The 25,004-nt window shown below is 39.4% G+C and overlaps 1 protein-coding gene across 5 annotated transcripts in view; it reads right to left on the bottom strand.

Annotated features, from left to right (window-relative positions):
- The window catches only part of TBL1XR1 (TBL1X/Y related 1), a 112,710-nt gene that overhangs the window by 52,211 nt on the left and 35,495 nt on the right, over positions 1–25,004 (bottom strand). For 4 of the 5 annotated variants that reach the window (XM_075761524.1, XM_075761523.1, XM_075761525.1 and 1 more), the window contains exon 2: positions 8,676–8,740. The gene's annotated coding sequence lies outside the window, so the exon portion shown is untranslated. Of the gene's footprint in view, positions 1–8,675; positions 8,741–9,048; positions 9,068–25,004 lie in introns of those variants that run through there. The other variant, XM_075761527.1, reaches the window with a different exon arrangement.

Here is a 25,004-nt window from a genome sequence, read left to right as displayed (position 1 = left end):
TCATTAGTGAATACACTGAGGTCGGCCCAAGACCAATTCCGAAGACAATAAACTTCCTTCAGGCCCAGCACATCCCCCGTGAGCACAAAATGACATGACCTCCCTTTAACACCCTTCTTATTCACCTCACAATTCTACAACATCTCATCAGTATTTTAACTAAGAATTTCCTATGTATCACTGGAACAAGTATAATACCACAGTCTAGACAGATGAGCTCTAGCCTATTCTTTTGTCTAAAACCAAAATTAACAACCCCATGAAAACCACACAGATCCCACTATAGGTGTTCATGAAGCCCATGTGCTTAAATCTTACCTATTTTGATTATAAACACATATATATACACACACACAAACAAACAAAATGCAGAGTAGCAACCTTTCCTGAGTTCCCTCCCAACACAAAGCCAGAGCTCCCATGAACTCCAGACACTGGGATGTTAGCACCAGGATATTTGAGCGGATTGCAGTTACGTTAAGCCATGGAACATCCATTCTTCTTCCAAACCTGCTACAATGCATATCTGACTGCAGAGGAACAAAAAGCAGTCCGATGAAAATAAGAAGCAGTAACACTCCAACAAGCATTACCAACCTCAACGGGTTAATCCCTGCAACTGCCATGACACAGTCATAATGCAAGACAAAAATCAGTAGTTTATTTAGTTTGGGTTAGGAGAAAAAAAAAATTCAGTTGAAAGACATCGACCACCATAGAGAGAACCACAGCATGTGTGATTAAAAACCAAAAAAGAGGCAGTGCTTGTTCTGTAGGCTACGAGGAGGTAGATCTGCTGAGAAACTTCAATCAGTTTTGGCAAAGAAAACGGTGGAACAAAACTGGATGGGTCAATGAAAGCAACTTTGCTCCACAACACCCTATTCGCCACGGCTTTCAGCTTCACTCAAAAAACTGGACACGCAAGAGCCTGCCCACTGCCTGGGCTGGACTTTCTACCAGGTATCTAGTAAACTACAACAGCACAGGAAACTTCTAAGTAATAACCGAAATGGAACGATTGAGCACAAAAGGATTTTGTTTTCAGAAAAAGTTAAATATAAAAGAAACTGAGAGTTAGGCTAGTGGAAAAGTATGCCAACAATCTCTTCTAAGCTGCATTCACATTTACAAACTCATAAGCAAACTAGTTACTTTTTTATCGTAAAAAGCATGAAATCTGCAGGAGAAAAGGCAGTAATGACCTTGCCTAGAGAGCAGCACATCACCTCAGGGGTGCCCATGGTAGGAAATAACAACTTGTATGGTATCTTCTATTTAGAGCAAAACCCCAGCATCTCTAACACTGTTTCCATTTGCAACGTATATAATTAACAGTCAGCTCCTCACAGCGTTTCCTTGGGATCAAATTCCCTTACCTACTCCTCAGGTTACTTCCCATTTCCCAGATGGTCAGTCTCCAGCAAACATCATCTGCACTTCAGCCACTTCTTGGTTAAATCCATTTTGACGGCTCATTAGTAGAATAATTTATCAACTGTTGCAAGAATAGCTGTTATAAATTTGTTTTCTATGTAAATCAGGTTCCATGCAACTAGGATGGAATTCCAGCCTTTTCAAATGCATTTTAATGTGAAATGCTGACATCAAGTCTTAAGTTCATTTGATTATTTTTTCGGTTTATGTTATTAGTAATCAGTTTTTCTGGCACTCTTTTCTGTTCCAGCTCAATCTCTCAGCTGAATTACTTGAACTCCTGGTGAACTGCACCAAAAAAAAGGAAAATTAACTAATGCCTCATTTGATCTTGTGACCATAAAACCTGTGTTTTCATTCCCTCTTTAACCTTTGACCATCTATTTTTCCCCTTAATTTGTGTGTTATGTACCTGATAGTTTTAAATTTGTTTCTTTTATTCATTAAAAAAGAATCTGCTCTGACAGCTGATCTGCCCTCTATTCATTTAACCATTGCTGACTTTATTCTAGATTCTCATTAATAAGCACACACTTAAAACCCCTTCTTCATAGTCCATCATACATACATGGTTTTTGACTTACTGTAGTCTCTTTACCAGCAGTGCATGGCTCTTCACAAAAAGTGGTGACTATGCGAATAAAGAAGCTTACAGGAGTGAAATGGCCGATTTTATAAAAGCTCAGTTGCCAGTTTATTACTTTAATAAAGTCCTCTTCATACTGTTATGATGGACTTGAACTTAATTTGTGCTACTGGGTTTATCTATTTTTATTTTTTTTTTTAACAGATGACAAACACCTGAACGCACGATAAAACATTTTTAAAACACACGTAGACCATAATAAAATACGGTTCATCTACAGCCAAAAGAAATTAAAAGGGAAAATTTCATGAGTATCATTAATGAGGACAAGTATTCAAACTATGGCTCATATTTGACGTCAATACCCTCCATTTGTGCAAATACTAAATTCATGGATGTCGATCCTACATACATATGCCAAATATCAACCCCAGGAGGACTCAGATCCCTTGCCTTGAATAGTTTTTTACATATGCTCATTAAATCACAGTAAGAATACCACACATGACCTTCATTTCCAAATATGGGTGCACTAAGCCAGTGGCTACAATCTTTATTTCTATTCATATGATGAACTAGAGAACTGGCACGTAAGTACAGGCTTCCAGATCTGGCATCCCCAGTGATGGCCATGCAGACACAAGGTCCCTAGCCTTTGGTGGCCAGCAGGTCTCAGTTTCTCCCAAGCAAATAAAAAGTCAGTATACTCAACGTCATTCCCCTCAGCCTACAGACCTCCTGTTGTTCTGCAGCAATATTCATTATCTCCCAGCATCAGCACCACTGAAACTAAGGGCAGCTTTTACTTTTGTTGACTTGACCCAATATCAACTTTCAGTTGACAATGAGAAAACCAGGATCAAGACCCGATCATGGAAGTGACACATTTACATGGTCTCCTGTGAAATAAGCCCCGCTCTTCTCCAGAAGGTAACACTCATGTGCTCAGACACAAAAGAGCCTGTCCTGAGGTCTTCTCTGCAACATCCTACTTCACGTACACCTATTACCCAGTTTAATTTTTTAAACATGCGACAAACTTAGTCACTGTCAAGAACATTTAACACTGTATTTCTAATTCTTTCATATAGTAGAGTGGGAAAAGGGTCATTTCAGGTTACACAACTTCACCATGGGCATATGGCAGTGAACCCACAGCAGAAACATAAAATCTCCCTCTTCTCTAAAGCAGATGGCATGCTGATCAAGTAAGATATAATCTAACGCTAGCTGCACCACTACTGCTGCTATTAACTATTGAACTAAAACCAGTAGAAAGTGGTAAAGACAGAAAGACTCAAGGCAGGGGAGGTAAAGGAGGAAGAAGATGACAAGGAAAAAAAAAACAGAGTAAAAACTCTGTAACATAAGACAACCTACTGCAACAGAAACAGCCTCTTTTCAGGTACAGTTAAGATTTAAAACCTAGGAATGGCAATAGGCAAGGAACAGCAATGGCCCTCATCCTGCTTTAGAGGACGTTCCCCTAGTTCGAGATACTGGCCCAGTTCCCTTTGCTCTTGTGATTGCACTGCACTGGGCACCTGCCAGGGGCTAAATAGCCTGGCTGCTTAGATAATTACATATTTATGATTCTGCCGAGAATTCTTAGTCAAAGCTTATTTCTGAACTGTAAAATGCTTAGAGAATCAGCAGTTCTCTGACAAATGCTACTTCAAAAAAGAGCCATCATTCCTTAAATTTTTAAGGATAGTCGTTTCCCTTTCAGTTGATTCATTCAGTAGTGAACTTTAATGGTAGAAAAAGGAGACAAAGGATGGTTTTCCTCTGAATCAGAAAGGGATCTTACTAATGTGTTTAACTTGCTTTCTGTAAAAAAAAAAAATAGAAAATTAAAAAACTCTTCCAAAAATGGATCAGAATGCAGTAGAACATCAAATTTTTAACGCTTATGACAATACACACCCTACCATACCACACAATTTTTCTTCTATATTGCATTATTAGCACTTCCTCTTCAACACATTTACCACTAGATCAGTTAATTCATGCTGATCCCATAAACAGAACTTATGGATGAACACTCCGAAATGTAATTGTTCAGCCATAACCAATTATCCAACAAAATACATTGGACTTCACCTTCCTTCACTGATAATAGCATCCATTGATTTCAGAAGAAGCGGAATAGTCCAAAATTTCACGTAGTCACTAAGTTTAGACTACTTCAGAAACCACTAGAAATAAGATTTTTTTCCTTTGAAAGCTGTACTCCATAAACTGTACAACCAACAGCCTCAATAATAAATTTCATGAGCACTTTTAGGCCCTACCACTGAAAGTGCTTTCAAGCTTGGTTAGTTTTATGCACACAAGTACTCCTTATTTATATCTCAAAAGAACTATTCCTACACTTGAAAATACAGGTACACACATATGTATGTATTTGAAGAATAAGGACCTTAGTCTTGCAGGGTTATTTATTCTGAAGCAACTATTCATGTCTCTTGCAGCCAACATCTTAAGCACTGTCAAGTTTCACAAACTCTTGAAAGCAGAGGTCCCTGTTCTCAGTATAATGAAAACCAAACTTCAGTTTTGCCATCTTTCAAAGGTCTGCCCACCTGCAGACATTCTTTTGTACATACTTATAGTTGTGAGATGACGTTCAGCTCTTGGTGAAACAAAGTCAATTTTGCAATTGCAGTGCAAACTCTGGAGCTAGTGGCACGGACCTCCTGCTGTCCTTGGCAGGTGCCGGCAGAGGCAGGGCTTCCACACCAAACCCAGCTCCTCCAATTCTGAGTGCAGGCTCCTGCCCTCTCCCTTGCTTGTCTTCCTCTGCATGAAACCTTCTTAACATAGTGGACTGGCAGAAGATTAACCTGGCAGATAGATCAGCATTTAGATGGGTGTAGGTGTTGTGAAACCACAGGCTAATAGTTATATTCATTTATTCCTCCAGCTGTCTTCTAAGGAGTGGTAAGGTCACAGGATGACACTACAGAAGGCACCACAAAGGGGTTCAAAGAAAAAGTCTTGCTGCAGTCTTGGGGAAGTTTCTGCAGACGCCTTCCGATCCCTTCACTGAATGCCTTTTTCTTTCGAGTGACTTCATCCTCCCCAGCTCCTCCAACCACTCCTGCCATTTCTGGGCTATATCTGCTGGGTAATCACCTTGAAGTGTTGCACCAGTGAAAATTTCCTGGCGCAAGAGGCTTAGCGCCTGCAGAGTTGTTCTCCTGTAACAAGTCTCTTACATGTAAGAACAGCTGAGGTAACACATAATGGGTGCGTTATACCTTCAAAACACAGTATGATATATTCACCTAAAAGTAGATGGCATTGAAGAGAATGGATTTAAAACACCTACTTTGTATTTCCCTCAAGAGACTATAAGGACATGGCATAGCTGTCGACGACCCCACTTTCCTGGAGACTAAGTAACTTTGTGCTCACTGCCTATCCTCAGACATTGCCCGTGTCAGCTTGTAATAAATGATAACATCCTCTATTCTCTTCTGCAGGAGACATTTTAACTGATCAGTGTGCTGATCTTTGTCAAACTAACCCTGCAGGAAGAGCTGCCAAGAGCCCAGGCACAGCGCTGCTCAGGATGCCTCTCACAAGGCCACCGCGTTGACTTTCTCGCTCTTGCTTTCATAGCCCTTTTCAGTTACTTTCTGCGAAATGAAACCCATCCCAGCAAGCTGTTGCCCGATAGTCACAAACAGATACTTCCCGGCTTTCTCCAAGTTCCTGGGTTTTGCGCGCTCCTTTTTATATATGTAGATATGCATATCTATGCATATCGATACATGCACGCAGAAGCACATCCATATATGGCCACATATACCTATGTATACATACATACACACACACACACACACACACACGCAGGCCTGCTTCAATAACTTGTAGAAGACAGAAAGGCAACCTGTTTTGCTTCCAAAACTAGCAAGAGCAGCCTTGCAAGGTACAATGGAAAATGTCTCTCAGGTAAGCTACTTGATCCATCACATAACAAAAAAATTAATTTGCTGAAGCCTTTGTGGAAAAACCTGACGGGATCTTCTGCTTAGGCCAAAGGTCCAGGAGTTTGATTTTTATTTCCAACATACTCATTAATCCTTGTGACCATGGATTAAGTACCCAGTTTTCAGCCTCTAAATGAACTGTTGAAATCCTACAAAAAGTAGCATCATAAACTAATTTTCCTTCACTTAACAAGCCTTTTTTGTTACACCTTTGCATCTTTCCTTTGAGACTCTGAGGAACGTTACAGTTGACTGGAAAATGGGAAGGAGAATTTAGACCAATTGAACACAGCCATACTCTCTTTTAGCAGGCTATATCACAGTACAAATATTTTATTAAAAAAAAATTGCCAACAATTACAATATATTTTTAAGGAGTAACTGATATTTTACCCTATTTAGTTATCAGTTAACATATCATATATGATGCAAAAAATAAGCATCTTTTCAATACCTTTAAAATAGAAAAGCAAAGGGAAAAAAAGGATGTGTAACTGCTGTGTTGTTTTTTTTTTTTTAGTACTAAGAAACGGAACTGACAATCACGATTAAAAAACTGATCAAAAATACTACTATAATTTCTCAAGGGAATCAGAAATGAATTTCTGATTGAAATATATGTAGTGAACATGGGTAGCCAAGTTACACCAAGTTCTGTGTGGGAGAATAACACAAACACCTTTTTCCAGGTGAACCTCTGGCCCATACTTTGTCTACAAATATCAGAGAGAAAAACATCATAATAAAAGTCTTTTTTTTACTATAAACCAGATTAAGTTATGATTACTTTTGGGATGATAAAGAATGTGCCTAGCTTGTCTCTTAAATCTACATTCAAATGGTTTCAAAGTTAATTAAGAGATGAGTAATTGTTTAGAAATCTCTAGAATAATAAAATATAACAACTTATAGCACAAAAGCAGCCCTTAAAGAAAAGAGTGGGGAGTATTTCACTTCACTACAAGTAACAGTTGAGTATGTTTTATGATCACTGTAACAACTAGCACACCCCTGAGACTGTGCAATTCTGAATTTCTAATATAATTTGTAGGGGGAAAATTAGGACAAAATGCAGTAACATTTCAAGTACAGTCTCTCAGTATTTTAAAATTTTATGAAGTATAAGGACTAGGTTAATATGGAATGAGTCATGTTTTTCAGAGAAGCAGTAACACAGACCTGTATTTTAAATCATAACTAAAAACATGCTCAACTAATACAAAATAAAAAGAAATCAGAGCAGCTTTTTGTTGGAAAAAGGTCAACAACAACAATGAAAATTTAGCAATAATTGAAACTAGCAGTGCTCTCAGCCTTTCCTGGTTTGGAAAGTTAAAATTCCAGGCTAAGTGACCAGGTAAAAGTGCTGCCTTCTCACTCAACAAAAGCATTCCCACCAGCTGAAATTCATCCCAAATCAATATAAACTTTACATATATCAACTCTGAGCCTAAACATCAAGCTATTACATGACAAACACACTTGGTGTAGATCTTCTGATTTCAGTGTTGTATTTGCTTTACTTAGTGCCAAATATATGCTGCATTACATTTCACTCCACGATGTCTCTGAGAGTCAGAATTACTTACTACGTTTCAAAGTAATGCAGTTATATTCAAGCAAACTCTCTCGAAGTGTCATTTTGCTCACAGGACAAAAGACAGTGGAGATGCAAAGGTATAAGTGAGGCTATAATTTATTTACATATTCTTTAGATCCATGCCCACGTGCAAAGCAGTGGAACCCAGCTCAGCTCTTAGATCCCAAATTGAGTTTTCAAAGCTAGTGGTTAGAAATATTATCCCTTTAACTTCTGTACTGAGTACGATGATCTAAAGATGCTTGAAATACAAAACTCAGGCTGGCACTTTATGCATTTATTTCTTAAGGCTAATGCTGCAACTACCATTCTTGTACTACACCTCAACTGTGACAACACAAGACACCAAAACTGTTGAAAAAAAGATTATTTGATCAAAGCTGAAGCAGTAAGCTCCCGTCCTTCTCTTCAGACCTCACCTCTGCCTTCCCTTTGCACAACTATCAGAAGACAGAAGTAAACCATAAAGACAGTCTGCAAATATGAACTTCTAATAGTCTGTAACATCAAGTAATAATCCCGAGATGGAGTAAGAAGATCGCATCAACCAAGCCCCTTTCTATAGGGCCTAAGATTTTAACTTGACTAGTCTAATATTGTCAAATGTGCTGAAGCAAAACACACCTGACACTGCACTGATTTTTTTTTTTTTTTTTTTAACAGGACAAGCTGTTCATACTGAAACAAACTGCAGAGAACACCAAGTGGGGGCAACAGAGCACTTGGCTTGGCTACAGCTTGCCCCAAACAGGCTTTTGGCCAAAAGAGGAAGCAAAACCAGTTACCAACAGGATGAGCTGTGTTATTGTCAAGTCACACTTCTCACTTCAAAATTAACATGCTGCCCTACCTTCCATGGGATAAAATCCAGATACAATTTTAATATATTTATCAAACAGAATAAGGTCTAGATGTTTCTGAAAAAAAATTAAAATAATCCACTTGTGTACTAAAAAGTACTTATTCTAAAAGTACTATTTGCAATACAAGATGGTTCACGGTACATCTGCAGGAAGGAACCACACCACCTTTAGTCAGTTAAAAAGGTACTTACCATTGGCAGTGCATTGATATGCGGAAGTTTTCCTTTCAGGTGCCTCTTGCCACAGAAGGGTGATGCTGACAAGGAAATAAGGAGACAAAATAGGAAACATTAATATTTATTCTTTTGAAAACGGTGGTGTTAACACGATAGGACGTTATCAAGTATGGGCCTTCAGGGCTCTTGCAGCCTACTTTGTTCAAGGAGCTGAGTGATTACCACCGAATTTGTATACAGCCCAGAGCAGCCGCGATCAGGCACAGAAGAGCACGCAGAGCTGGGGTTTTGCATATATCCTGTCGCTACCCACATCACACGAACTGCTCCTGCGGGGAGCCTGAAACACAGACCTTTGAACAAATAAGCCTGCTGAATGAATACTTACACCATCAGACCTCTAGACAGTCGCACCCATTCAGCGGGAGCACACGCAAACAAAACGACCTGTGTATGAAAATCCTGATGTCTGGATTTTTTGCCTTAGCTCTCCAAAAAAGCTTTGGGAAGTTAACTAGGCAAAATAGGCAGCTTACAGTATCTTCTGCCCATGCCAAATTTCTTCTGGAAATAAACCTCAGCTACCGATTTCTAAACACTCTGAAAAGCCCCAAACAAAAATCAACATTCCAGTGGTTTGACTTCCAAAATGGTTGCATCCACTGAAAAGCAGGAAAATAAGAGAGAGATCTGTTTTCCTAACGCATACTGCACTAAACTCTGTTTATGTACACAGGTGTGCCCATGCATCCAGTTACCAACTCCTGCAGTGACCTCAGTAATTTAAAAAAAAACAGCTCATACTAGTTGCTGACTATATATGATAATGTGTACATAATAGAAATCTTCCTAGTGTAATATTCAAGAGAAATATTTCCCATCTTCAAAAACCAAACAAAAACATAATAAAAAACCCCCATGCTCTCCTACTTTTTAGTTATTTTCTTTACATAGCAATAATAATATTATGCATCTAGTCAAGTATAAGCAAACATTTGTTGATGTCCAAGTATATATTAGCTTCATGCACAGTAATATCCATTTTTATTCATTAACGACAAACAATTTTTATTCATGCTAATATTTCTGAGTGGTTGCTCGCCATACAAATACTTGCCAGACTACTCTTCTTGTTAGGAAATAATCTAATCGCCCACTCAAAGAGCAGGAACAGGGACAGATGGACATGGGTGACTAATAAGGAATTATCCAACTATTTTTAGATTAAACTATTTACAAAGCATCTGTAAACTCTGTTCAAAAACTTTTACTATGAGTAAAGAATAACTACAGTTTCTGGGGCTCATGATCAATACAAAGTTCTCACATGCAATTTTCAAGCTCAACCAGTAGGAAATGGCTCATTATAAAGCCATTTTTGGGCCCAGCCAAAAAAAAAAGAGCTGCAGCAGTAGGGCTTATTTTATTCTTAGAGATCTCACCGCACTACTAAGACAGACAGAAATGTAACCTTCACAGTGCACAACCTTCACAGTGCAAGCCAGAGGCGCTGCAGAGGATGCTGAAGAATGCAGGAATGCTGGGAATTGAAAGAATTTGCAAACATGCTCTTGTTCCCTTGCTTAGTTGTACTGAAGCCACAGAAATTATGTAAATAAGGCTGAGGAAAACTCCACTCCTCAAGTGGCATGGTTTCCTATGTGGAGCTACTCAGAAAGTTTTTTTTTTTCCACAGCCAGAGTTGCAGACCAGCAGAGAAGAGAAAGCTTTATCACCTCGCTCGGCAGACCCCATAAACAAACATTACTTGCTTATAAGGAGAGTTTTCCTTAAAAACAGATCAACACACCAACCAACCAATATTCGCGCTCTTCTTTTGAGAACAGACTAAATCATTATAAAAGCTGTGTGTAGGAAAAGGCAGAGGAGAGCTCTGCTGCCCCGTTCTGAGTATGACGCTTGGTTTGGGTTATTTCATTTGGGAAGGAACATGGCAAACATAAATAAAAGTATGATTGCACAAACATAAACCATTTTCTTCAATGAAAAAAGGCTTTCTTCAGTACACACTGCCCAAACTGTCTCTTTCCAACACCCCTCTGCCCTTGTACAATCTTCTGAGTGCTGTATTTATCATCGAAGCCAGAGAGGGAAACCTTTCCGTCTGATCCGTGGAAGAGGCTTCTTGTCCTTCGCTTTGTATCTAAACAGGGCAGTGACACGGAAACTAGCTGGAAGCAAAGACTCAAGAGAGCAGAGAATGAGAAGAGAAAGGGTTCACTGACTCCGCTTCATTCCTCGCTCATGTTAATTGGTTGTAGGCTCTAGTTTTAAATAAAAGCGCTTGAAATGACACAGGAAGATTTAGAAAACTCTGTGATGTCCTTCTTCATAATCAAGTACTCAATACGAATGCCTCATCAGCAGTTTTTTTCTTTTCAAATTTATCCTATTGGATTTTGCCATTTTGGCATGTACCTTGAAACAATGCAGATGACAGCTATAATATATTGACTTTAGACTATCTCTTGCCTTTATACCGACCTGTTACAGTGATTTAAAGAGGTGACCAGGTGTAGTAACAGCTACACTATGTGACACTTAAAATAATCCACCAGATGCCCTTGAAGTTGATAAAGCACACCTGGGGAACGCACAGTTGGATCCGTCTTGGAGGGGCTAGGGTTCACCACTGACTGATGACCAATGCCTTCAGAATAGTGCTCCTGAAAAGAATTAAGATTTTGCTGCGCGTGTACCGACCTGCTCCCAGCTAGCGCTCACCAGCTTTGCCCACACAAGAATGACACACCTGATGCCTGTGGCCCCCCATGACACCATGCCCAAACGCTCAGTACAACATGATCTCCTCAGAAAGAGCATCCTGCTGCGGTACACAGGTACAGAAACGCCTGAAGCCATAAACTCAAGACCTGCTTGCATGCAGAGGTGGCAAAAAGGTCCAGGCAAACAGGTTGCCCGAGACAGGCATTTCCCATCTGCAGGGCCAAAACTAACACACCAAACCAGCCACCAAAACAGCAAAGACCAATCCATGCTGCTAGCACAGGTTGGGCTGCTGTTATCAAGCAAGTAATAATCATGTGGTACCAAAGACAAAACCACAGATAAAAACAACCGTGGCACTGCACGGTGACAAATGTGGCTATAAACACACAGCCCAGATGTACACTAACATTATTCTTTACCTGTTTACAAACATAATTGGTTCAAAACAAGGCTTTCTCTAGAAGCTATTTACAAAAATGTTTAAGCATTTTCTTCTAGAAACACCATCATTTATGCTATTTCCTCCTACCCATCCATTACACAAAGAGTTACACCAGGTTCGTGCTACAGCTAAAACAATGCTTTCTGCGTGAGCTTTGAATTGCTTCGGTTCCTCATGTGAGCTTGTGCGTTCACGTTTTTCTTCTAATCCTCTTAGATCACACTGTTTATACTGCTTTCTGAGATTTTGGTACTATTTGAGCTTTAACAACAAAATTTAGTCATTAGATGTTGTGCTTTGTGAATTACAAAAGCCTTCTAAGGACACGGTATCTTTTCTTCTAAATTCTCCTTGAGTATCCTGCTTTTATCTGGATTCAGTATCTGGAAAGTGTGTCCCAATCAAAACAGAATTAAAAATAACTAAATCCTGGATATTCCCTTCAGTAACTAGGCTGCAAAAAACATTAGACAATAGGTTTTAAAAGCCTAAATTGAAAACTAATCACTCCATTGAATCCTTCCTTTCATTTGGTTAATATGCACATACAAAACTAGCGGTGAATCTAGTTCCGTGCTTGAAACATAAACAGAGCAAATCAGTTATTTCTTTTAATCGCAGTTCCACAGCGATGTACAGCAATTTTGTTTTAAAACAATTCAGCACTTCTACAATAACATCTGCTTTTCAGATCTAACAGAGAAGCTGAATTGAGATAAATACCAACTCAAAAAAACACAAGAGAAACAAATATGTATGAGTGGTGAAAAAAAAAAAAAGTCAGGACCACAGACAAGACAGCATTAAAAACTGTCATTACCTGCAACTACTTGGTAGCAACAGCATTCCTAGTGACAAAATAACACACGCAAACTGCACCAACCCTCCGCTCGAGGAGCACTGCGGTGGCACAGCACTGGCGTACGCTCGGATGGAGGGGGGTCACCAAGGGTGTTTTACAAGACCCTCAACAGGGAGGGAGCTCTCAAAGTATCCGAGACCTGCCCAGAGACATATCCATCTATATTCCTAAACTCTATCTGAAATGGCTTTTCTCTGTCAATTGAGAAATCTTTATTTCCTGATCTTTGTTCTATCTTTAGGCCTTTATTACAAAACAGGAAAAGTCAGACCAGAGCAAAAGAATACTGTAGCAGCTATGTACAAGTTTAAACACCAATTTCTATAAAAGTCAAAAGTTGAAGCAATCAGAGAAGATGGCTTATAGCCCACTGAAAGGAAAGGAAGCTAAACTGCTGGAGAGAAAGCCATCTTAGCCAGGTTTATTAAAACCAAATAACATAAAAGAGTAATCTTGTCAATACTCATCAGTTGGTACCGTCGGGGAAGGAGGAAGGGCGAGCCGTGCTGCAGCGTGATTTCACTTGCAAGGCATCTAAATGAAATTCATTAGTAAGTAACCCAATTCACATAAACTGAAAGTTAAAGGATCCTAGAAAATGAAGTTAAATGCAGTCTAGACTGGGAAAGAGTATAAACAGTTATTACTCAAAGCGCTGAGTGTTACATGAAGGGACTATGGCATCTAGAGAAGTCAAAAAATCCCACCTTCACAGACTGCTACATCTAGGATGGGAGCTCACCTATGTACATTCAAGGTGTTTTCTTATTTCTGTGTTTTCTGAAAATAGTGGACATGATGACTAGTGACATACTGATAATAGTAGCATATTGATAAATAATTTTTTGTGGTTTTATTCTAGCACTGAGTTTGAAATTTAAATTCATCACTGCAAGAATAATCAGAGAAGACTGAGAGTAACAGCCTGTCAAACAGGGTGCTCTCAGCAGACTCACTTCAAATTGGAAAGACAAAAAAAATTTCCTTGTGTAAAAAAAAAAAAAAATCTGATGTGCAGCATTTAGGGGTCACTGTGTTATTCTCAGTAAGTTTATTATAGAACTCAAATACATACCTAAAAACTGAACCAAGACACAAAATATATAACTTTAAAAAAAAAAAAAAATCGGAATATTTTTTTCCATTCCCTTTCCTCAAGGTAGGAAGAGTCATATTTCCCGTGATAGTCATTCAGCCTGCTCCAGCTTGCCAAATCGACTCAGCCGCTCCTCTCAGTAACAACCGTTCCCTTCAGCACGCAGTGCCCCTTGACTCGGAGGAGCCTGATCGGAGGCAGGCACCTGCTTTTGCTACATGGCAATGAGTTTGTAGGGAACGGAGTTGTAAGGTTACCAGGACTTTTAAATTGGTCTCCAATTTGGGGATATGGAACAAAGCTTAAACTGCTTCCCTGGGAAAAAAACCTTCTTCCCTTTCCGTGCTTCTGCCAACGGTGCCTGTCTCTGCTTTGGGATTAATGGTGGCCTTACAGAAGAACCAATCTAGATAATGGCAAGCATCGGAAATTGTTAGTGGGGGAAAAGCACAACTGTACATTTCTTAAAGAGCTTAATTTATTGAATTCATTAAAATTCTGTCTCAAATTTGCCATGCTTTGGGAGGTGGAATACATGTTTTAAGTAGACATCCCATTCGGAACTGGGTTCAAAACGTTTGAATAAGAAAATCTCCAAAAGTAACAAGAGGACATAACAACATCGTGTTATTTTCAACCCTAATGAACGTATTCACCATTCAAGCCCTGTCTGTGTTTCCCTCAATACAGGTACCACTCTCACCTTTACTTTTTTTGGGCAACCAGAAGTCAAACGGAGCATTCTTTCAGAGTAAAAACTCGATCTACATTTTTGTCGAGTCAAGCTAATGAGCTGCAGAGGACACTTACATGATGCAGCGGGACTTGGGTTCTGCTGAAGACACAGTGTTTGCAGACAGTTTGACGTCAACAGGCTCAAGAATTCCCGCTGCGGCCACTGACCCTGAACATCGCGTACGCCCAGTGTTGTTGAAGTTGCGTGTGTCTTTCTGTCTGAGAACACACGTTAGGAAGGCTGGTCGCCTTCTGTCTGCAGGAGTGCCTCGCAGGATATTTGCCCTCGCAGCAAAGTATCAGGTTTGAAAACAGACGTGTACCAAAATGTTCTAAAAATCCCCATTACTTGTTATATTGGGCGTATAAAATAATAGCACCATCTGAAGAACTGGGATCCAAGAATTCTTTTAATATAGCCCTCAAAATTATGAGTTACTTTTAATACTCAAAAGCACTTAAAAATCCATAGGTATGAAAACATTTTTCTGAAAACTTAAAGTCACACCAGAGGTCAAAAGTAAAGCTTGTGGTGGAGTTTGGGCTCATATACTCCAGCTGTTCCTGGGATGCAGCTCCCCTAAAATAAGGTGTTTATAATGCATTCCAGATTCTTCCTAAAATTATTATTACTATTATTATTTTGTGCAAAGCCAGAGAAAAATGTAAGCCTCTCATGCCGCCAGAAAAGGTAACACTGACTGCCCTGAAATCATACAGTAAACATATCAAGGAATAATTAAGTATTTTTTCAAAAAATACTGCTCATCAAAAGCTGCTGCACTTCTGCTTACAGTCCCCTCTCATTTCCCCAGGAATTTTTCAAAACTGAGTGACAGTTAGTGCATAATGTACTCATGCAGTAGCACGACCTTTCTATAAAAGTTCTGTGTCGTGGTTGTATTTTCACATGAAAAACCTCCATATTAAGCTCTTTTTATACAGGTAAACCCTGTGATTAAGCAGCAGTTCAAGTTGCCCAAGCCAAAGCAACACACAAGGAATTTTTCCCTTTTTCAAATCTCCACACCCTACCACCAGTAGACAATACCTTATTTTCTACAAACTCTCCTGCCTCTCCCCTTCCCATGCTCCCCTCATTTCTCTAATAGGGTAATTCTGTGGCATTATAGGAGGGCTCTGACTCACAAGGAGTTAAAACCTACCCGGAGAGGGTTGCTGTTGTTCATGCACTGGTTGTCCAGCCATCCCTGCTAAAAGGGCAACTTATTCTAACACAGAAGCTACTGAACTGTGACAAATTGCAGACTAGAGCATAGAAAAAAAGACTGTGCCTCTCATTACCATGGCAAGCTTGCCTGCTTCACAAGCAGGTAAGCCATCCCTGCAGCAGTGGCTACAAAACTTCGAGGGACATCACGCTCCTTCCCAAATAAGCTGCCTCTCGTCTGTAAGAGCTCTGAGGGTGTAGCTCACTTAAAGGTTTAGTTTTATTCTCAAGTCACGGCCTAGCCAAAACCTACATGCCACTGAGTGGGGAGCCCTCAGTACCCCCATCTATCCACTCCCAGTTGAGTGCTCCCACCACTTCCTTTCCCCTAAAAAATGGGAATTACTTGTTTTCTACCACTCAGCTCCTGAAGCGTCGCACTGCAGGGTCAGAAGAGGACAGAACTGGCTCAAGAGAGGAAGAGGGAACACAGCCCTGAAAGGGAAGAAATGCGGGAACAGCACTGACCTATAGGTCCGTCGTCAAAATACACCTCTGTCTCCAAGGGACGCCTGGTGCTTTGGACGACGATGGGGATCCCAGCACAGAAATCTCACAGCAAACACGGAATGATGTACTAGGTAATGTGAGTCATACCAGAAATAATACAGACACTAACTGTATTAAAAAATATTCTGTTGTCTTTGCAAACCATTTAGATACCAGAGCTGAGAAACTATGTTTGTCTGTCACATTGATTGACTAGGGAAATACTTGCCTCGATACTAGACTTATACATGGAGTAAGAGACACTGAAACTTGTTCCAAAGAATAAGCAGCCTACAGCACAGATAAACATAGCAAAATATTTACTTTAGCAGTATGGTCAAGGAGAATAGCATTTATTAAATAAATGGATTAAAGTCATTAATCAACAGCAGCATTAGACTAATCTAATCATGCCACTTGTTCTTCACCTTTTTTTTTTTTTTTTTTTGAACAGCAGGACCTAAGCACGATCAAGGAAAACAAATGTATTTGATTCATCAATGACAGCATATTCAAAGGATTTGATGAGCATCAGGAAATGAAGCCACAGTAGAGAGGCCTCACTAGGCTAAGATTAATTGATAACAACCTAAGTGTCCTTATTCAAGTCTGTCATAAGTAGTAAAGTGGGGCTTAGCTACATGTAGACAGTTAAACTATTAAACTATGTACCTCCCGCCCTAGGTAATCTATTCTAAAAAAAGCTTTTCCTAAAAATGTTGTTTGTTATGTTAATTAACAATTATGTTAGGCTTTCCCACTGTAGGAAAATGTTTTCCTTTATTGGAAATGGGTGCAAAACAACCTAAGCAAACTTAAATTGTTGCCAAAATGAATGAAGTCAGTATTTTTGTCTCATTGGAAATATTTTCTGTTGAATTTCCTACGGTCATTGCAGCTGTACAGCCCAATTCATAGCCCCTTTGAACAAATGTATTACACGTACAGAGCAACACATAGCAGGCGTTTATCCTACAACCTAATTACACTTCCACTTGTTTATCTATTATGCCACTTAGCAAACAGTTTAAAAAGTGAAAAAACTTGCTAATGTTAGTTCCCCAGCACCTTACATTTTCCTTTATACAAGATAAAAGATTTAATCCAAACAAAATGCAAGAGACCTGAACGAGACCAGAGGAGTGGCCATACGGGATCAGGCCAACGGGCTCTCCAGCCCATTACCCTCTCTCCAGCAGCAACCCAAAGGCCGATGCCCATAGGAAGAGCAAACGGCTCCAACATGATCCAGTCCCCTGAATAATCTCCTAGTCTCCAGCTATTTTCAACTCAGATGACTTTTCAGAGCACAATTTGTTTGGTTTCTGTGTATTTAGTAAGCTCAATGGAATTATCTGCCATTAACATTTTCAATCCCATGAACATTTAGCATCTACCTCTTCTGGTAAGCAGTTTTACTGCTCTGCTCCCTGCTCGGAACCAGAATAGTTTGTGTCTTTCTTTACAATTTTATCTATCTGCCTCTTATTAACTTAAATTGACGTTCCTGTAAGAGAAAGGGAACCTCTGACCCCTATTCACCCTCTCCACAGACCTCCATATATCCTGCTCCCATGCTGTAACTTCTCCTTAACCAGTTGCTGCAGGAAACAACTACCTGGTCTCTACATGAGATTTTGATATGACAACTGCACACTTTGCATGGGATTAACTGAAGTCTCCCAGGGCATTTCCAACCCTGCTGCCCCTTCTGATCTTCCTAGTGTTACCATCTTGATAGAAGTGAATGTGTATTACAGACCATCTTATGGACCACTCGTATGCCACCACAAAAAAAAAAAAAAGCAGCACAACACAGTGTTATTGAAGATGTTCATCTGTAAGTGTTCTTCTAGGAATGTGAAATTGGGAATTGAGTTCTAACATGGTAAATGTTAAAATGCCACTAAATTTCAAGACTATTTCTGAAAGAACATGGGCCAATGTGTGATCATCAGCATAAGCTCACACCTAGTAAAGGACTCCGTTTCTTACATATTAGTTTTTAATTCAGGAAGTATTAACTTCTAAATCTTATCTCCACAGTAATCTGACTAATACTCAATGTCTCACCTTTCAACTCTTATTTTCTCTTCTGTTCTTCAGTAGAGCTCCCTGTAAGCGGGGTTAATAGCATCTTGTTTCTCTGTAATGGTTATGCCCTAATAGTAACCATAAAAGATGTGTCAATGCTATCAAGAATGGCTTGAATTTAAGCTTACTTAAGCTTTTCTGAAGAACTGACACTAAATTCGCTGTCTTCGAAAGCATCTCAAAAAAAAAAATCGGTTTTGTCAAGCATGCTATTTATCATTTTCAAAATCAATAAAAAAATGGAAGTAGTTACTACCCTCTGCATTAAATGTCTTTTTAGTCTCAGTAAAAGTCTACCTGCTAACTTGGAAAGCTGTTCATGATCAGCTCCCAGGTACAGGCAAGTAAGATCTCTGACCAGGAGAAGAGAGAAAACAATTTAACCAGAGCAACAGTCAAGGGCAAGAAAAGATCTCAGTTTTAGATAAATCTACTGAAGATGATGTAGACGGAAACACATTTTAAATAACCATGAAAAACTTCCCGAAAACAAAATCATGCAGCTGAAGAATAGTTACGAGAAGCAGCCTGTGTTATGCAGCTCCGGTTGTTTTAAGCAAGAGTAGCAACTCTGGAAGGAGTAATTCTGCCTAAGGAGACATCTACTGTATAGCGTTTGATCTAACAGAGCTTTTCTCTTGCTTTAGCTTTTGATTGTTATCTTGATGGTTTCACACCAGGAATTTGAAACTGGCTGAGCTGCACATCCTGCAAATCTCGCTCTTCAAACGAGAACAGGCTGAATATAGGATTTCACCATTTGGGAATTTCACTTACAGAATTCTGTCTCTGCGGTTGCCTGCAGAATTCTCCACAACTGTTGTCAGGACTTCATGAAAAGGGTGAGTTCGGGGCTGGTTTGTTTTGTTTTTAAGTCAACTCACATTTATCAATGATATCTACTAGACTGATTACAGAAAGTCACAAAGACTCAAGTCCTCTGGTCTTGCTCTTTGGGGAAAAAAAAAAAGTTCTTTTATCTTCCAACTTGTGAAAGACAGCAAATTTACTCACACCTTAATTTTAAGATATGCCAGATAACTACCATCACTGAAATTACTTGCTCCTTGCATGGTTTTTTTTGCTGCTCTGATATGAATTTAGTAAAGCATCTACAGAGTAGCCCCATTTTCATTTTTAAAAAAGAAATGTGATGAATGTCTATACATTTTTAAAAATTAAAACAAAAAAAGCTATGCCTCTATTTTCAGTTTGAACATACAGATATTTAGTTCTTTTTATTGATGAAGAACAAATTAGAGACCTGTACATTTTGCTACTTTCTTTTGTGATCGTGCTAACACACACTGGTTAGTTAACCAAGGAAACAATGGACAAATGCTCGGATGAGGAGTATCACACACACACATTGGTCAAAAACACTCCACCTAGCAAAAGTATTTCCCTTCAATGTCAGACATGTCAAATATTGGGGTCTGGTTCATCTCCAAACAGTACACTATAGATATTATTTCAGTCACACCTAGTCAAGGGTTTTTCTTCCCCCCTTTTTTTTTCAGCATGCTTTTTTGCCATGCTGTTCAAAGTCAGAGGCACAATTTTAAACTGGAACAATATGATGTATTTAGCACTAATAGATACACAGAACCTACATAGCACTATGTAATAAATGCATAGAACTTGAGAGCCCAATAATGATGTATCTTCCAACAGCCCACAAGTAATAACAACCTGGGTTTACAAGCTGCTGCACTTCAGAAGAAACTGTTTACCAGATCAGATAAAAACAAGGTTCAACATATATATTTTTTGTTGCATGACATTGTACAGCTGCAATCATTTATCTGACTTTTTTCTTGTGTTTTATCATTCTTATCACTGCCTAAGGAACAAGCAAAATCTTAGAATTACAAAAACGTCTCCAACACTAGCACTTCTGACCCATTTAACACATAGCAATTTTTTTTACACCAACTTTATCCAGAAATAAATCCACTTGCCATATTCTCACAGGAATACTGCTACTAGACTGATTTTGACACCTTTTCAGAGATGTCTCATTTGACCCTCTTGGACTGCACGAGTAGCAGGTTGTGTGCACACCACAGACACACAGAGCATCCCCTTCCCACAAAAATGAAAAGGATGCTGTTTTGCTAGAGACATTTGCAGACTAAATGAGCTACGTTTAATAGCAATTAGCACTATTTGTTCTTTTGTCAAGCTAAGATAATTTCTCTGTGGCATTTTAAACCAAATAATTTGTTAATGCAATAATTCAGAAAACATTACTAACTTTTTGTTCCTAATAATATCCTCCTGTAAAGTAGTAAAAATAGATATGAAAATACATTCACTTCTTTTAGCCTCCATATGAAGAGTAATTTATTACTTTAATGTGTAAAGACTTCACTACAAAATTCTTAAGTGACTTGGACAATTGCCAGTCCTCAAAATGACAAACAAATTTTAAAGATACTGGCTCCATGGACCAGCCACAGGCCACCCGCGGCCTCACAGGGCAAAGGAGAGCGTGGATGAGGGTACGCAGCCACAGTGAAGTGCAAATATTTCACGCCAGGAAAACAACAATAGCATAACGTATTAGTAATACATGTATGAAAGTGATCTAGGAAGCCTCCCATCACTGCGCACAATCACACTGTCCCAGCACACACACAAACAGTAAGATAAGGAAACAGACGTGAATTCCGGCAACACAGCGTCATGAAACGCATATATGATGGAAAATGTAAACAGAGAGAGATTTACTTCTTGGCTTCCAATTACAACTTAGGGATTCAGGTTTTTGCTTTCGTTAGTACATAACAAAATTGCCAATAGGGCAATTCGATTTCACATGTAACTCTCCATGTAAAAATCTCTCATGTGACACGTTTTAGAGAGAGAGATGTATTTGCAAAGTATTAAAGGCAACATTTGCATTTCTTTTGGTTAACAAGCCAGAAAGACACTACTGAGCATCTAAGTAGTCTGCTCATCCCGAGTTACCAGAAGACTTGGCCTGGTGAGGTCATTTCAGCAGTCATATCTGAGGCCCTCCACCCAAACCCTCCTGTGGCCGCTTTTTTTTTTCCCCCCCCTTCTTTTTATAAATTAACCATTTCTCACTGCTAACTATGAATTAACAATTATATAAATCAGATTTAAAGGAGAGACATTTCCTAAGCCTCCCAACAGATAGCTGCAGCACTGCCCTTGCTATTGCGCCATCAGCTGAATAAAATTACCAAGATTCAGATGGACTTCACTGTGGCTACTCACAGCCTGGAGGTGCGTGGGACCATTCCCAATACACCTCTCACAAAGGAAAGGTATGGGCACTGCCTGAGAGAATCAGCTGAGTTATCCATGGCCAGAGAGACCCAAAAAGCCAGAATTGAGGCATGGTGAACTTAAAAATTCTGGTAAAGTTACAGAGCATAGACACTTTCATGATATATTAGTTCTGTTTAGAATTAACAAAAATTTAAATACAAACCTTACAGATAGCACACAATAAATTTTAAACCCCACCGCTTATTGTTTTAACCAACTAGAAAAAAAACAAAAATAAATAACGGTGTGTAAAGAGAACCGGAGCGCAGTATCTCTGGCTCCCCGCAGCCAGGCTGCGGCTCCTGCCTGGTACCACTGCCTCACCGGGCAATCCTGGCATGAGGGGAGTAGAAAAGCAGAAGAAGAGGGAATGCCACAGAAGCATTTCTGTTTGTTCTTTTTTTAAAGAGTATTTTTTTCCATCTTTGCCAAAAATTTCTATTTAAAAAAAAAATTAAAAAACCTTTTGTTCCTCTTTAATTTAAAGTCTTCACTGTGTTTTGACAACAACAGAACCCTGCTGCAGCATATTTGGTATGTGCGCTATTACTCTCTTAAGAAAACAAAGCTTTTGCAATGATACAATTTGTCTTGGATCATACAATTTTAAGGCTGAGATTAAAAGATGTTGGTTGATATCAACCAGATCTGAGACAAAAAGAGAAATACAGAAAATGTCACCGATGCCCTAAAATAGCTGGCCGAGTCAGACAAGGAGGGTGCACGTGCTCTGATACACACCGCATTTATTGTAAAAGCTCCTTGAGGGAAAAGGCTGTATCGAGTCACATGAGAGATCCTTCAAGCATAAGAAAACCTTCAAAACTCAAGAACACAACACCAATTTACAGAAAATCACACATCACTATGTCCCCTTTCCATAGAGGAACTTACGGATTGCTAGAGACAAGCAAGCAAAAATAATTCATGACCCTCTCTCTCCTATCTTTAAAAAGTAATGATGATCAGAGTATTACCCAGTATCAAACTTTTTACGGGTTCAGAAGTTAAAACTGTTATTTCAGACTGACAAAAACCGCACACACACTAGTGCGCTGGGGAAAGCGCTAGTTTGTGTGCTTACACCTTACGGCGGGACGGCTGACCCCAGCGCTAGCTCAGGGCTGCCCTGCAGGCTGGCAGAGCTGAGCCCCAGGCAGCAGAACCAGCACCACTCTGCCCAGGGTTTTTTCTAAAGATATACCTACCGCCTGTTAAGACTCAGTTTAAATTTTAATCTCAAATTCAATTTCAAATTTTGGCAACCTATACCAAAATCTGATTTAAGCCACTATAATAATTTCAGATAAATGAAATATTCAAGCAATACATTAAGTTTTAAAGAAAGCCAAACCACTGATGGAACTGTTGGAAATCACAGACATGGCGTTCGCAAAGAGCATTTATTAAAAGTCTTAAGTGGTAAGCTTTTAGAGTGGCATAGAAAATATTTTTAATACTCCAACTAGTTTGTATTCAACTAGCTTCAGTACTTTGGATGCACTCTGTGCATTCAAGGATGAGAAGTTTATCTGCCAATTATAAGATGACAAACCCCCACTAATTCTGAAATACTGAAGAACAAAATCAGTTCATTTTACTACTTACAAAATAGTACTTTTTCCTAGTTTTAAATGCAGAAGTTTTTGTAAATAGTCCCTCTTTATCCAGTAAAAAATGTGACGTGTTTGTGCATTAGATACCTGCTTTCATCTAAATGCAGTTTGACACAGTAAATAAGAAATGTGCTATTCATCAACTGCCAACTTCATAAAAAGTCATGAAAACTTAAATAATCTGTATAAATGAAGGCTAAGTTATGTGCTTTAACAAAAGCCAAGCAAAGCAGTAAATCAGCCTGATTAGCAAAAGAAATACCAGTTTTACTACAACAACTCAATACTAGTAGCCAATCAAACATTTCAATAGATTGCAGCACAGTTATTTTCTTGACAAAGTTTGATTTCTCTAAATCCAAAACAAAATTACAATCAATTACTACAAACAAGGGCTTCTGCATGTTGATTAAATTGTTTTCACTTTGATCCACCCTGGGCCTAGCAGACATTTCTTCTGGTACTAAGTAGTCAAAGGTGTAAATTAAGGCTTGAAAGACCTTCTTAAAGCAACATCTATAATAAGCCTTGCTATTCAAAGAGCAGTCCAATACTTTCAAAAGAAAAAGGTTTTACATAGGGTAGCAAAGGCATGCACAAGAGGTAGTCTCTCTGTTTCTGGATGCAAGTCATTGAAAACAGATCCAAGGAAAACCCTAGCAGGACATACCCACATCCTGAGGTGGTTGGTGCTCTTTCAGAGGTAAAACAGCGAGCACCAAGCAAACGATTAAGAAAGTTTAACTACTCTAACAGCCATGTGACAGATCAGGAGCTCTTAGATGTTGGTATTCTGGAAAACCACGCTGCTGAACAAAAGAATCTCCTTTATATAGTGGTAGCATCCATTACCATCATTTGCACTGCGATGGCACTGGGGTCGCAACTCTGACTAAGAGCCCCATGTGCTATGCAAAGAGGTAATACGCCCGTAGTTTCAGGATAAAGGCAAATTCTGCTGAGAGATGTAAGACAATGAGCACAGAACCACTCCAGTGAAGTGAACGGGGCAGCAAGAGGGGTAACGGGAGGCAATGGACACCCCACACTGCACACAGATGAACTCCCAGAACCTGCTTGTGTAGCAAAGGTCGCTTCTGCTTCTCGGGTCAGCCTGAACCTCTCCAACCTGCCTGCGCTGAGCACTGCTGACACACACAGGCCTAAGCTCTCTGACGTGGGGGCAGCCAACCTCTGAGCACCCGATGCATCGGGCAGGTCTAGAGGCTACGCAGAACGGAAAGGAGAGGGTCTTCGCAGGGAGGGGACGGCCAGGCTGCACGCCACAAGTCTACTGAATATGCAGTGACAGGGCTCCCACTGGGATTCACGTTGAGAAAAAGATTTGTAATATCCTCTACGCATTCATCTTTACACTTGGGGAAATCAAATCAGCGCTTGAAGAAAAAGGGTAGGCACTGAACAGTACCTGCAAACCGTCTTCTCGAGTTCTCAGGCGTTGGAATTGTTCCTTCTCCTCTCCTGACAAAGTATTGTTTTCTAAATTAACTTTAGCATATCAGATTGTCAAGTATCCACAATTTGTAAGCCTGATCTATTTTGCGGCCTTATTTCCAGTGATTGATATTAACACACCATAGATCACAAAATTAGAAATACAGAGATTAATATATAGGCATTAGCAATAATTAGAAAAAGCAGGCTTATCTTCTTCAGGTTTCATTTTGGTTCTTTAAGTTTAGCTTTATCACTTAATTCTAATTCAGT

Source organism: Balearica regulorum, chromosome 9 (assembly GCF_011004875.1).
Source record: "Balearica regulorum gibbericeps isolate bBalReg1 chromosome 9, bBalReg1.pri, whole genome shotgun sequence".
Lineage (NCBI taxonomy): Eukaryota > Metazoa > Chordata > Aves > Gruiformes > Gruidae > Balearica > Balearica regulorum.
Note: the sequence above shows the minus strand (reverse complement) of the source record. Positions and strands in the feature narration are given on the sequence as shown.